The following is a 15,233-nucleotide window of genomic DNA, read 5'->3' as shown; positions in this document are numbered from 1 at the left end:
ATTCCTCTCCCAGCAACTCTGCTTCTGACTCTTTAGACTTCTCCACCATGTTCGCATCTGGCCAACTTATTTCCCCTACCTTCATCATTTTAACTCTTTTTTTTTTCTCATCCCCTATTCTAATATAAGCTCCTTGAGGCAGGAACTATCTCTTTTTTTCTTGTATTTGTATACTGAGAGATTAGCCTGGGCATGTAATATGTAATTAATACATCCTTGATTTCTTTTTTACTGGGAATTGTGATTTGGATAGGTACTGAATTAGATTAAATCTAAGATTCTTCATCACTCTTAGTCCATAATTGTATAAATGTGATTCTGGTTTGTCATGGTTCTGAGATGGAATAATATAGAGAATAATGGTACTGCAGCTACATATGGTGAAATTGGGAAGAGAAGCTGGTCTGGGGTAAGAGAAAATAAGTTAAGTTTTCAATTTTTTTGAAGGACGTAAAAGTAAAGATGTGAGAGCAAAAGAGTAGTGAAGGAGAAGAAGAGCCTTCACTGGACTTCTTCAGGTCAAAGTTGTATAGCCACTTGTTGGCTATACTGTTAAGGCAATTCTTGTTCATGTTTGGGTAAGCTTGGGTGGTCTAGGAGGTCCCTTCTCACCCTGAGAATCTGTTATTCTGCTGTTTAGTTTTTAAAGCATCCACATTACTCTATTTTATTCATTTTGGGTTTTCAGACATCTAAAATACCCATGTTTTTTTTTTCCAAATGAATTACATAGATCCAGATCTTTTCTATCCTTTTTATCTCCTTTTTATTGTCTAAAAATTTAACAAGAATTGAATTGTGTATTCATCCTTATATTCAATATGGAAGTCATGCCTGGTTCCACACATCAATGTTTTCAACAAAATCTGCACATATGGCTAAAAATCTCTCAGTAGCATCATATTCATACACAAATGTTATTAAAATGTAATAGGTACTCTAAATCTTGCAGTCCTTTCCACTTGTATTTAATGTTGCTGTGATTAAACCAGGTCTACTAATACCAATGAATTGACTAATCAATTCTTTCCTGTACACTCAAAACAAATGATAGGAATGTTTTCTTGATTGAACTAATAAAGTATTCCTGTTGCTAAATTACTCAATTCAGTTAACATGGTTGAACTGTTGTTCAGTCATTTTTCAGTCATGACCAACTCTTCATAACCCTATTTGGGGTTTTCTTGACAAAGATACTGGAATGTTTTGCTATTTCCTTCTCCATCTCATGTTATAGATTAGGAAACTGAGGCAAACAGGGTAAAATGACTTGCTCAGGGTCACACAGTTAGTAAATTTATGAGGCCAGATTTGAAATCAGGAAGATGAGTCTTTCTGACTCCAGGCCTGACACTCTATCCATTGCACCACCTAATGACATAATTATACCCATAGAAATTTTAAAGAAAAAAGTCTCTCAACTTTAATTCCACCTCTAATAGAGAACTAAAAGACAGTTATCTTTTCAAGGTAAATATTAATAAAATGTGAATACGTTCAAAAGATTTATTATTGTTTACTAAATTGTTGTTAAGGTAATTAAACATTTATTAATGTAAGAATTCAAGTTTTACTATTTTATTGCCCCTGAAAAGAAAGTATTACTAGTTATATATTATGAATAATTTTAATTCCATGAATGAGTTCAATAAACATTTATTAAGTATTAGTTGAATAGAGGGGCAGCTAGGTGGCATAGTGGATAGAGCGCCAGCCCTGAAGTCAGGAGGACCTGAGTTCAAATCCAGCCTCAGACCAAACACTTGACACTTACTAGCTGTGTGACTCTGGGCAAGTCACTTAACCCCAATTGCCTGAAAAAAAAAAAACAGTATTAGCTGAATGAATGAATTCTGCAACTATAGCAAAAAAATACAGAATTTATTGTCAGGGAACCAACAAAATATAGTCCTAAACCATTTTCATTCACTGCACTTGTAATGAACTCAGTTTAATCACTCTATTGCAAATATTTCATGATAACATTCCTTATAAAAATTTTAAAATATGAAGTATTAAAAAAGAGTCTCTTACTGAATGAACTTGACATTTGACTATGCCTTTAAGAAAAAAAATTGAAGAAAAACAATTTAAATCATGTTAAATGAGGTTTAAGCTGGGATTTTTCAAAGAAACTTACCAGGAAAATTGTTAAATTTATAAACATAGACAAATATGGACAATGAGTTGATTTTCTAACTATTCCATCTCATACAGAAACAAATAGAAATTTAAGACAGTTACATGAACAGGATCAACATGAGTATTTTTCCCAAAAACATTACTAATGAAATATGGGATGTTCAGAAATTTCAGTTAGTGTTTCAGGTGTCTGACTTAAGCCAGGGAAAAAAGAAAAGCTAATTTATAGTAATAATAGCTAACATTTATGTAGCATTTACTATGTGCCAAGCATTGTGCTAAGTGCTTTATAATTATTATTTCATCTGATCTTCATAGCAACCCTGAGAAGGAAGTACCATTATTATCCCCATTTCAGGCAAGCAGAGGTTAAGTGACTTATCCAGGGTCACACAGCTAGAAAGCATCTGAGGTCTGATTTGAACTCAGGTCTTCCTGACTCCAATACTCAGCGCCCTATCCACTGTGCCACCAATGTTAGTAGAGTTGGTGAGAAATATGAAAACTTCACAAAATCTCAGAGTTGGAAGGGACCTCAGAGTCCGTTTTGTCTTCTCCATTCCTAAACAACCGTCCCCTTCACAATATACCTGAGCAGTGATTACCTAGCCTTTGCTTGAAGACTTCCAGTAAGACAGAACTTTCTACACTCCAAGGCAGCCAGTTCTACGTTTAGATCCTTATTCCTTTAGGTGTTAATAAGCTCTTCCCTACAAGAAGCCTAAAAGTGCTCTTTTGCCACTTCCTCCTATTCTATTTTTTTTTACCTCTGGGGGGAAACAAAATATTCTATACTCTCTTAACTAGCAAATCCCCCGCTCCGTCTTCTCTTCTTCATGCTAAACATCTGCAGTTCTTTCATCTAATCCTTATGACGTAAGCTCATGCTCCTTCACTATTTTACATGCTTCCTCTGAATGTTCTCTGGAGGTTATATTTAATCTAGGGAAGTCTAGAAGGGTAAATGTAGACAGGCAGCTTGTTATCCAATAGGGTGCAGAACTTGGAATCAGGAATCCCTCTTCAGACACACAGGTTAAAACTGCACGACTCTGGGCAAGTCGTTTCATCTTTCTTAGGCTTAATTTCCTCATATGTAAAATGAGGATAATAATTAGACTGAACTTGGAAGGTTTCTGTGAGGATTAAATGAGATAAGAGATTTTCAAAGTACTCTGCAAACCTTACATGGCTATGTAAATGTTAACCATTATAGAGACGAATGGCCTAAGGTCATTACTATTTTGTAGGTTTCATAAGGGACATTCATAGAACAAATGTATTTTCCATATAAAAATACATGAAATATATATGTGTGTGAGGCCAACTGCAAAATCAGTGTTTGTTTAGAATTATTGCTTTTATTTTTTGTTTCTACTACACAAAAAAATAGCTAGCCTGGATGAAAAAGGCCTATGATGACTTGCCTCATTCAATTTGTCCACAAAGCAAGATGAGAATTTGATTCTCAGAAAGCATAGAAGATGTTAAAATTAACGTTTAACTAATTTTTAAACAGTTTAGTTAAATAACTAATTTAACTAATTTTAACTAAAATTATCAGATAAGGACAGGTAATGAGTACAGTATATAAAATATTATTTATTTTTATTTTGCTCATTATTTTGATTTGCTATGCTACTTTCAAAAATAAGCCTCTCTAACGCAATTCTTTTCTGAACCTTTAAAAGAGGTTACCATTGCTATGAAGTCTGCATCTACTCAGTTACCTGGTAGCTAACATCAGCTGCTGATCATGGAATCCTGATTTGAAGAAAGAAAAATGTTACCCATAACTGACTTTACTTTTGCTTTAATTTCCAAAATGCTAAAGATCTTGCCTTGTCATATTTTATTATCTGAATACCTTATACCTTACAAAATCTTTGCAAAGAGATAAATGCTAGGAAGATGTTTCCATTTTTTCCCCTTAACTGATTAATTGCCTTAGAGATGAGCACATTTTCCTTGACATATTTGAGGCATTATTCTATGAATAAAGTCACAATTATTATCCTCATTTTAAAATATGGAAAATTATTTTCATTATCCTCATGTTTCTACTATAAAGAGAATGAATGCTATCAGGACATTCTTCCCCTATATAAACAAAATTATTAGTAGAAGCACTTTTTTGTAGTACCCAGTACTTAAGTATACCAAGTATATACTTGAAACAAAGTATATACCCTTTTATTAGAGAATATGTAAACAAATTGTGGTACAATAAGGTAATGGAACTTTACTGTGCTATAAGAAACTAGGAAATGATTAATTCAGGGAAACAGGGAAAGACTTGAATAAACTGACAGAGTGAAGAAAGCAGAAGCAAGTAAACAATATTCCCAGTAACTGCAACAAAGTAAATGGAAATAACAGCAACCGTGAAATAATCAAAAATGAATATTGCAATCTTACAAAGAACAAGAATGGCACAAAGTTAAGATACAAGAAGAAATCTCCATTCCATTGCAAAATGGTGAAAGTCCACAAATGTGGAACATTGCATATATTTTCTGATTTTTTTAATATACTGACCATTTTTTTCTGATTTTTTTTCTCTTTTTTTTGTTTCTTTAAAATATTCTTATAGAGGACGGCTCTCTGGGAGAGAGGAGAAAATGTGGTGAAACAAAAACAAAATATATCAATAATTATTTTAAAAGAATAGTATTCAGAAAACCTTAGAGAAAGTCTTACTTGACATTATACTGAAAATTTTGTTGTTTTTGTTGTTTTTAATGAATTACCACAGTGACTTAGTACAGTCCTTCCCAAAATGTTTGCAATGGTGAAAACCTTTACTTTAAACAAAATGTCTTTAGAACCCTTACGGTAAAATATTTTTGAAATGATTTTCAGTCTTGAATACCTACCATGGATGGCAGCAAATAACAGCAGGCTAATTTTTTAAATTATATTTTCAGATCAGTTTTTTATCTAATCTGAAAAAATTTTTCCAAAATTACTTAGTTTCTAAGAAGGAGGACCTTGAGAAAAATCACATAACCTCTCTGAATCTCAATTTCCTCAACTATAAAAAGGAGGGGTTGAATTCAGATGGCCATTAGGCAGTGGGAAGAGCCCTGAATTTTGAGTGGGAACCATCTTTGTCTGTCACTTTCTACATGTCTTATTTTAGGCAAGCCACTTAATCTCTGAATGCCTCATTTGCCCCATCTGTAAAGTGAGGGTATTTGACTAAATGATCTTTAAGATCCTCTTTTTAAGATTCTTTCTTTTCTATCTATAGTCTTATGATATGGTCTTTTGCTAAAAGTAAGTAAGTCTTGACTGTGATAACTCACTATGTAAGAGGCATCACAAAATTTGTTAATTTTTGCTATATTTACACAAGTCATAGTTCTTATATATTGTTTCGGTACCTACCATTTCCACTATAAAACTGTTTTTAAATTTGCTCTTTTATTTGCAGATGTCTTTATAAGAACCATGAAACTCTTGTTAAATTTAGTAACATAACACATTATGCAGCAGGATCACTAGAAGTAAACCTTTTGTTTGGAGCTAATAATTATTATGATTGTGTAACTATTTGGAATTTGGGATTTGAACTAGGTTGTGTGCATATTTGTTTCATCGTTCTTCTTGCTTATTAACATCTAGGCTTTCTTGTCTTATCAAACTTCCTTATTAGATCCCATTAGCTATGATTGCCTCTGATACCAAAACTATATTTTTAAAACCTATAAAATGAAAGGACATCAATTTTTTGTAGACAGTGTGCTGAGATAAGCCTACAATCAACTCACTCTTCATCATACATTATTGAGAAAGACCATTGATTGATTCTAAGCCAACAAAATTTGCTTAATTGAGCTAATCAGCAGGTATTTATTTAGCCCTTATTAAGTGTTAGGCCTCAGAGGTATAAATACAATGAATGAAGCAATCTCTAATCACCAGGTACTTTCATTTTAATGGAGGAGACAAGAACATATGTAAGTGTATACAGAATAAATATAAAGAAAATAAATAGAAAATATTTAAATACAAAACAGTCAGAGAAAAGCCAGTAGCAGTTGAGGGGAATCACCAAAGATTTCATATAGAAGGTCTTGCTTGAGTTCTGTCTTGAAAGAGAAGAGGAATTTTATAAGGTAGAGGTGAGGAAGGACTGCATCCTAGGCATAGGCGAATAGTCGATGCAAAACATAAAACCAGTGCAAAGACAGAAGACAGAGTACTCTGTGTGAGGAACAGGAAGAAGACCAGTATGGCTAGATAACAAAGTGTGGAAAGGGAAGCAATGTATACTAAGCCTAGAAAGATAAGTTGAGTGCTGTGTGAAGGGTTTTAAAAGCTAAATAAAGGACTTTATATTTGACCCTAGAGGCAATGGAGAGCTATTAGAGTTAAGTAGGGGAGTCACGTAGTCAGATGTTGCTTAAGCAAAATCACTTTGGAAGTAATGTGGAAGATAGACTGAATTTGGGAGAGACTTGAGATGGGAAGACAAATTTGTCAGGCTGTTGCAATAAAGGTAGAGACAGGTGATCAGAGCATGAGCTAAGGTTGAACAGAAAGAGTCTACCTAGGGAGAAGTGGTTGAATGTGAGAAATGTTAAGGTAGAAATGGCAAGATTTGGTGACTCATTGGATATCCATAGAGTGAAATATTGTGATATTGGATTCCATAGAGTGAAAAAGAGCAATGAGTTAAGGGTAATGCCAAAGTTATGAACCTAAATGACTGGAAGGATTGTGGTGCTTTTGCTGGAAATAGGAAAGTTTGAATGCAGGGTGGGTTTGGAGGATGAGATAATGAATTCTGTTTTAGGGATATTGAATTTGAGACATCTCCAGGATATACATTTTGAAATATCCAGTAGATAGTCTGTCATTAGGAATTAAAACTCAGGCAAAAGACTGAAGCTAGGACTATAGAAAGGAACATAAAGTCAACTTTTGGTGACACGATCAATTTTGACCAATTTCTAATATCTTCTCATATCATTTTAAAGCACATATTATGCATAAACATACAAAACATGCATAATTGATGCAGGAAACCTAACAGGTGGGTGCTTTTACAGCATTATAATCTTTTCTTCAGGACTGTAGGACTTTGATGTAGGGTGAAACACAGTTAAAGAAACACTGGTAGATTGAGAGTCCTTGGTTTGGGAACCAGGAGGAACACAGTAGGTCCTTTCTTCCATTATGCCAAAAGCAAATTGTATGATGTTAGAAATTCTGCAACTTCCTTGGAAATCAAGTGATCTCAACTATAAAATGAAGGGGATGACCTAGATTATTTTTAAGGGCCCTTCCAATGCATAAGCCAATTAGTAGTTTTATTTTCTTTTTTGTTTTTATATACTTAAAGATTCATGAATGACTAGCATTCTAGGCACTCTATACAATATTCGTCCATTCATTTTAACAAGCATCTACCAAGTGCTTGATATTTCCAAGGCACTGTGTCCACCAGCCCATGAAATCTATGGAGGCTGATGAAGACAGAAGCAACAGGACTATGCCATAGCTGATGAAGGTGTAGGTGAACTTTTATCTTTTAAATTAAAAGTACAGGTTGTTTCAAAAATCTTAGTGTGGTTATAAACTGTAAAAACTTAAAACTTCACTGAAACTTTTGGGACACCCTGTTTAAACAGGGCAGCAAAGGCGAAAGATGAGGATTTCGGTAATTTGAGAGACTAGGACTACTGTATTTAAGACTGGGAACAATTGACTGCAATGGGTCACATTTCTTATATTTCACTGTGGTCCACTAAACTTGATCTCCAGTTTCAGTGTCATCATCACTACACTTTGTGGCCTAAAAACCTTGCTTTCATCCTTTAGGAATCCAATCTTAGACCTTGTTGTGGGTCCTAATTTTTTACTCTATTTCCAGCCCTCTTTCTGCCACAGTATGTCCTCTGACAAGTCATTTAATCTCTCTAGGACTCAGTTCCAAAATGAGAGGATATGACCAGATGATCCTTACTGTCCTTTCTAGCTCTGTAGTCTAATTCCCTTGTCGTATTTCACCTGCATGTTTACATGGTCCTTCTCATTTTGGGACAGGAAAGGGTTTGTCCCAAACCATATGTTCTACCCATTCACATTCTAAACCTAATCCTGCCTATAGTCTAGAGGCAGCAGATCAAGAAGTTGCAGGGTATATCAGAGAGGCCACTTGCTGGGAGTCAGGAAGACCTGGATTCAAATCCTGCCCCAGACACTTTAGCTGTATGATCTTGAGCAGGTCACTTAAATTCTGTCTGCTTTAATTTTCTCGTTCATTAAATGGGGGATTTGACCTCTACACTCCCTTCTGGCTCTAAATCATTTGATCTGTGATCCTTAATGGATAGGACACAATAAGTTAGGTGTGCAAAGATAAGAGTGTAAAGATAAAAAAAATCATACAATTGTTTTAAGTAGAGAGATATCATGTGAGTGAAGAGGGTAATGTGAGAGATTTGACAAATAACTAGATATTATGGATAAAGGATAGGAGACAATCCGAGATAACAGCAAGATATTTAGCCCAAGTAAATGGAAAGATGGTGGTGTCATCAATGGAAATCTACAATTGCATGAACATTGACCCACTGAAATTTAAAAGTAACTTATTTAGCAGAGAAATAATATTGGCTACTAACTTACAATTTTACTAATTGCAATTTTTGGGCATTGAAATTGTCAACTTCTAGAGGGGAAAAATTCCTAGCAGGCAGTGTGTGTGTGTGTGTGTGTGTGTGTGTGTGTGTGTGTGTGTATCTGCATCTGTGTGTCCATGTGTGTGTCGGTGTTTTATATTCATGCAGGAGGAAAATGGTTTATAAACTATTCAATATTTAAGTTGGGTTTGGAGAATAATATATTTGCTAGGCAAGATTAGTACATTTTCTTAATACTTCCATTTTAGAGAAATTATAGGAACTGAAATGAAAGTGGAATAAAAAGAAGAAAATATTTGAGCTACCTGCCATATGTCAGAATGTAGTCAGTGCATGGTTTTAGTGAGCCCACATAAATTACATCTATAAATTAAAACACCCTTTATTTCAATATTTAAAAACCGATTTAAAAATTTAACATAAATGTATCACCAAATGCATGCATGTTTTCTTTACTTCACTGAAATGTGTCATACTTTTGTTAACTTGAATGCTGAAGAATAGTTCTACAATTTGTGTCCATATAAACTCATCAATTAACATCACTTTCTGGCATGTTTTGTTCCATTGAGTACAAGCTTCAAGGTAACAACAAAACACAAGAAAGAAAAGCGCAGTAGGAAAAATTAGAGGTTAATTGCCTTTGTTGATTCTCCTGTTGTTATAGCAGCACTATCCCATTATCATATGTTTAAAGGGGAATGTAAGTGGATAATTATGTTCTAGAATGATTTCTATTTTGAACAGTTTCTCCCACAATATTAAGATTTTTCATTATAACATGAAATCACTATAAAAGTTGACTAAAGACTCTTCAGAGAAATCCCTGTTTTCATATGCATTTATGAATTCATAACATGCTTACTCTGGCCCCTACTGAATAAAGGCAAGGTTTGTTATTATTTCCACCCCTTCCTCATAGTTTTTCAGTAAACTGAAGGATTTGGGGAGTCTCTCTTCCCTTAGTTCTCAGCTAGAGCCAGCATCGATTATGCTCCTCTGCTTTTAGGGATCTAAATACTCCAGTTCCTTTCAATCACTTAAGTCAGATTAGCTTTTCCAAAGGAATATTTACTTCAAAGGTAGAGCCAGAACATATAAACATTCCCCCCAATACTTAAGCGTCATAATCCTCCCTGCAAAACTTCTGACTCTGGAGGAGAAAAAAGGATTGGGATCACAGTTTAGCTCAGTTCCTATATAGCATTAGTCCCCCCAAGTTTTATAGCCAAAGTCTCCCTTTGGTGGACCTTTGCATCATAGGATCCTGGCTTCTCAGGGCTTCCCTACTCAGTTGGTTAGAACATCTGGCCTGGGATCTTGGGCTCCAAGGACTAGATGGATCAACCTCCCAATTTGGGAAATCACTTCCCATACCTAGAAATGAAAAGGACAAAAAAAGAGCAAAACCCCAAGCTGCTTACTTAGAGCCACATGACCTAACGGGAGGAGAGAAGGTAGCCACCAGGCCTTCCTGATTACTGCATGGTGTTAGTGAGTGAAGAAGATTGCATCAATATAGGGAATTCCCTGGATGAGGAACCAGCACCTTCTCCACAACTTAAAGGCTTAGAGAGTTGCGTAGAGCACTGAGAAATTCAATGTCTTGTCCAGGGTCACACAGCAGTATGTGTTAGAGGAAGCATTGAACCGAGGTCTTTGTCTGCTACTACAACTGCCCCTCTGTCTTCTTGATCTCCCATAATTGCTTAGACATTTGGCTCCTCCCTGTGACTGATAATCTATTGGTGCCCTTTGTGATCACTTCTGAAATATGCTACTCTCACCTGTACATTATCACATGTGATGCCCTTCCCATCTTCCTTCTCAAGTGGTACATAATCACTACCCAACAACAATTGTTATAATTCCCATGACCTTCAAGAAAGCTCATGGCTTTCAGGACAAAATTAAGCACATTAGAAGATATGAATCCCAGTCACACCCAATGGGATTTCTATGGTGCCACCCTTAAGGAACCTTCATTATCCTATGCCTTAATCATATACACAACTATTCACAGCAACAAGTCTATGTACTTTGATTAATTATTTTATTAATAATTAATATTGTACTATAATTTGTATCCTAAAACAAATGTTAAGGTATATAATCACATAAATCAATTTAAGTATTACCTTTCACTTAAAAAACTATTACTTCATCATTTTCCTTTATTTTAAAACACATCTTTAAATGAATCAATAAAAATCAGTGCAGCATGGCACAGTAGATTAAGCACTGGGCCTGGAGTCAGGAAGACTCTTCTTTCTGAGTTCAAATCTGGCCTCAGACATTTACTAGTTGTGTGACCCTGAGCAAGTCACTTAACCCACTTAACTGTTTGCCCCAGTTTCACCATCTGTAAAATGAGCTGGAGAAGGGAATGGCAAACCATTCCAGTGTCTTTGTCAAGAAAATCCCAAACAGCATCATGAATAGTTGAACACAACTAAAATGACTCAACAGTGTTGTAGAGTTGATAAAGGGTCTTACTGCCTAGGAGACATAGGTTCAAGCTTTACCCCGACACATATTAGCTGTGTGACCAAGAGCAAGTCACTTAAACTCTCTGTACTCTAGACAACTCTCAAGACTATAAATTACAGAGAAGGTACCAACTTATATTGGTAGAAGTTTCCTCTTACAGAGAGTTCCCTCAGATATCTCTCTAAAGACTTTAAGTTACAGATGAGTTGCTTATCTGTTCTTCTTTATGGAGGGAATTTGTATCTTTGACATTTCTTAAGTTGAAGATGTCACATGTCCAGACCAAAAAAAAAAAAGAAAGATTTTAATACCTTCACTAGGTCCTGCTCCAGTGCCTCCTGGAATAAAGTTGTCTTGCAGTTAGAAGGATTGGTGAAGGATAATTCAATAGGGTACAAATTCTGGCAAGTCCTACCAACCTGAAAAGACTTTGAGTACAGTCCCCTGCAGACTATGTGTTTGTCATCCGAGCACCAGCATTGATAACTGGAGAGTCTTGTAACTCTTGGTTGGTCACAAGGCAATGAATTTTTCAGCTGCAACAAATTCTGAAGACTTTCTATTGAAGTTTGCAGGACCATAGACTTAAATAGATGGGATGTTAGAGGTCATCTATTCCAACTCATTCATTTACAGATGAGGCATTGACACAAAGTGACTTGCCCAAGCTGACACAAATAGCCAGTAGTAGAGATGGGATGATTTGAACTCAGACTTCCTGACTTAAAGTCCAGGGTCCTATTCACTGCACTATGCTGCCTTTTTAGGTATAGAGAAGTTGTGACTTGCATCAGTGGAGAGAGGATCCACACCAATGAAGTCACAGATCCATGAAGTACAGATCTCTTTTATCAGTTCTTTAATGAATATTTGTTCTAGTGTGCTGGAAATGGATTCAGGTATTATTTTACCTATGAAGAAGTCCAGGTGCTGGGCCCAAGACAACAGAAATATCAAAGAGTACAGTTGGGAGTCTCACTGACTTCAAATACAACACTTTGCCCTGTAGCACACTACTTGGATTTTAGCACCAGCTCTGACACTTACTACCTTTATAACTAAATGCAAGCAATTGAATCTCTCCAAGCATCACTTTCCTTAAGGATAAAAAAGCATCATGATAGGATTCCTCATGAGGAAAACACTTTATTAACCTTAAAGTATTATATGTTGTCAGGCAGTCCACAAGCTTTATTAAGACCTTGCTAAAGGCCAGGCCCTGTATCCTGCACTAGGGATACAAAGCAAGGAAAAAAGACTGTCCATGGCTGATGTGAGAGCTGTCTTCAAGTAGTTGAAGGTTACCTGGATGAGAGATTAGCCTTGTTCTCTTTGGCTCCAGAGAACAGATTTAGGTTTAATGCAGGGGAAGTTGAGAAGAAAAATATTGTAAGGAAATAGTGTAAGGAAAAATGTTTTAATAGCTCTGTCTAAGGGCAGCTAGGTAGAACAGAGGATAGAGTCTAGGGCCTAGAGTTAGGAAAATTAATCTACCTAAATTCAAATCTGGCCTCAGACACTTACTAGCTCTGTGACACTGGGCAAGTCACTTAACCCTGTTTGCCTCAGTTTCCTCATCTTTTAAGATGAGCAGGAGAAGGAAATGGCAAGCCACTCCAGTTTCCTTGCTAAGAAGACCACAGATAGAGTCACAAAGAGTAGGACAAGACTGAAAAGCAGCTAAATAACAACAACAGCTATGTCTGCAAGTAGAACGGGACTCAGGAAGTGGGAGTGGGCTTCCCTTCTTGTAAATCGTTAATCATAGTCTAGATGACTATTTGTTAGGTATCTTGAATTCTCTGTCAGTTATGGGTAGAATTGAATGTTCACTGAAGTCTCTTCCAATTCTGTGATTTTTTGTGATTTCCTTAGTGAAGCTATTCCCTTTACAGCATAGACTATGACCTCCCTTTTCTTTAATAGTCAATTTATTGTTTTTGTTTTTTTTAAATTTTTTTTATAATTCTTTCCTTTTATTTTTAGTTTTCGACATTTACTTCCACAAGATTTTGAGTTCCAAATTTTCACCCCATCTCACCCTTCCCCCCACCCCAAGATGGCATGCATTCTGAATACCCCTTCCCTTAGTCTGCCCTCCCTTCTATCTCTCCCCCGCTTCTCTGATCCCCTTCACCTTCTATTTTCCTGTAGGGCAGGATAGATTTCTGTACCACATTTCCTGTATTTCTTATTTCCCAGGTACATGTGAAAACATTTTTTTAAACATGTGTTTTTAAAACTTTGGGTTGCAAATTTTCTCCCTTCCTCCCTCCCCACCCACCCACATTGAAAACGCAAGCAACTCAATAATAGGTTATACATGTGCAGTTATGTAAAACACTTCCATAGTAGACATGCTGTGCAGAACTAACTCTATTTCCCTTAATCCTATCCCGCCCCCCTCATTTATTCTATTCTTTCTTTTGACCCTGTACCTCCTCAGAAGTATTTGCTTCTGATTACCCCCTTTCCCAATCTGCCCTCATCTCTATCATTCCCCTGCTCTCTTGTCCCCTTCTCCCCCTATTTTCCTGTAGGGTAAGACAGATTTCCATACCCAATTGAGTGTGTATGTTATTCCCTCCTTGAGCCAAATTCTATGAGAATAAGATTCACTCATTCCCTCTCACCTTTCCCCATTTCCCCTCCATTGTAAGACCCTTTTCTTTTCTGTTTTTTTTTTGTGAGATAATTTACTCCCTTCTACCTCTCCCTTTCTCCTTCTCCCAGTATAGTCCTCTCTCACCCCTTAATTTTATTCTCCAGACATGACCCCTTCATCTTCAACTCACCCTGTGCCCTCTATCTATCTATCTACCTATACATACATACATACATATAATTTTTTCCCTCCAACTACCCTAATACTGACAAAGTTGTCATGAGTTATAAATATCATCTTTCCATGCAGGAATGTAAACAGTTCAACCTTAATAAGTCTCTTATGATTTCTCTTTCTTGTTTACCTCTTCATGTTCCACTTGAGTCTTGTATTAGAAAGTCAAATTTTCTATTCAACTCTGGTCTTTTCATCAACAATGCTTGAAAGTCCTCTATTTCACTGAATGACCATTTTTTCCCCTGCAGGATTATACTCAGTTTTGCTGGGTAGGTGATTCTTGGTTGTAATACTATCTCCTTTGCCCTCTGGAATATTGTATTCCATGCCCTGTGGTCCCTTAATGTAGAAGCTGCTAAATCTTGTGTTATCTTGATTATGTTTCCACAATACTTGAATTGTTTCCTTCTGACTGCTTGTAATATTTTCTCCTTGACCTGGGAACTCTGGAATTTGGCTACAATATTCCTAGGAGTTTTCCTTTGGGGATCTCTTTCAGGAGGAGATTGGTGGATTCTTTCCATTTCTATTTTGCCCTCTGGTTCTAAAATATCAGGGCAGTTTTCCTGGATAATTTCTTGAAAGGTGATGTCTAGGCTCTTTTTTTGATCATGGCTTTCGGATAGTCCAATAATTTTTAAATTCTCTCCCCTGGATCTATTTTCCAGGTCAGTTGTTTTTCCAATGCGATATTTCACATTGTTTTCTAATTTTTCATTCTTTTGGATTTGTTTTACATTGTCTTGATTTCTCATAAAGTCACTAGCTTCCAATTGCTTTATTCTAATTTTTAAGGAAGTATTTTCTTCAGTAATCTTTTGGACTTCCTTTTCCATTTGTCCAATTTTGCTTTTTAGGGCATTGTTCTCCTCATTGGCTTTTTGGACCTCTTTAGCCATTTGGGTTAGGCTATTTTTTAAGGTGTTATTTTCTTCAGTATTTTTTTGGGTCTCCTTTAGCAAGCTGTTAACCTGCTTTTCATGATTTTCTTGCATCACTCTCATCTCTCTTCCCAGTTTTTCCTCTACTTCTCTTACTTGCTTCTCAAAATCCCTTTTGAGCTCTTCCAAGGCCTGGGACTGATTCATATTTTTCTTGGAGGCTTT

The 15,233-nt window shown here is 36.0% G+C and overlaps 1 protein-coding gene across 1 annotated transcript in view; it reads left to right on the top strand.

The window, feature by feature from the left end:
• The window catches only part of LOC114031818 (RNA-binding Raly-like protein), a 382,357-nt gene that overhangs the window by 221,947 nt on the left and 145,177 nt on the right, over positions 1-15,233 (top strand). The gene's annotated exons all lie outside the window — the stretch shown is intronic.

The sequence above is a fragment of the Vombatus ursinus genome, unplaced genomic scaffold (assembly GCF_900497805.2).
Source record: "Vombatus ursinus unplaced genomic scaffold, bare-nosed wombat genome assembly UNPS02015255.1, whole genome shotgun sequence".
Classification (NCBI taxonomy): domain Eukaryota; kingdom Metazoa; phylum Chordata; class Mammalia; order Diprotodontia; family Vombatidae; genus Vombatus; species Vombatus ursinus.
This window is presented reverse-complemented; position numbering and strand designations above follow the sequence as displayed.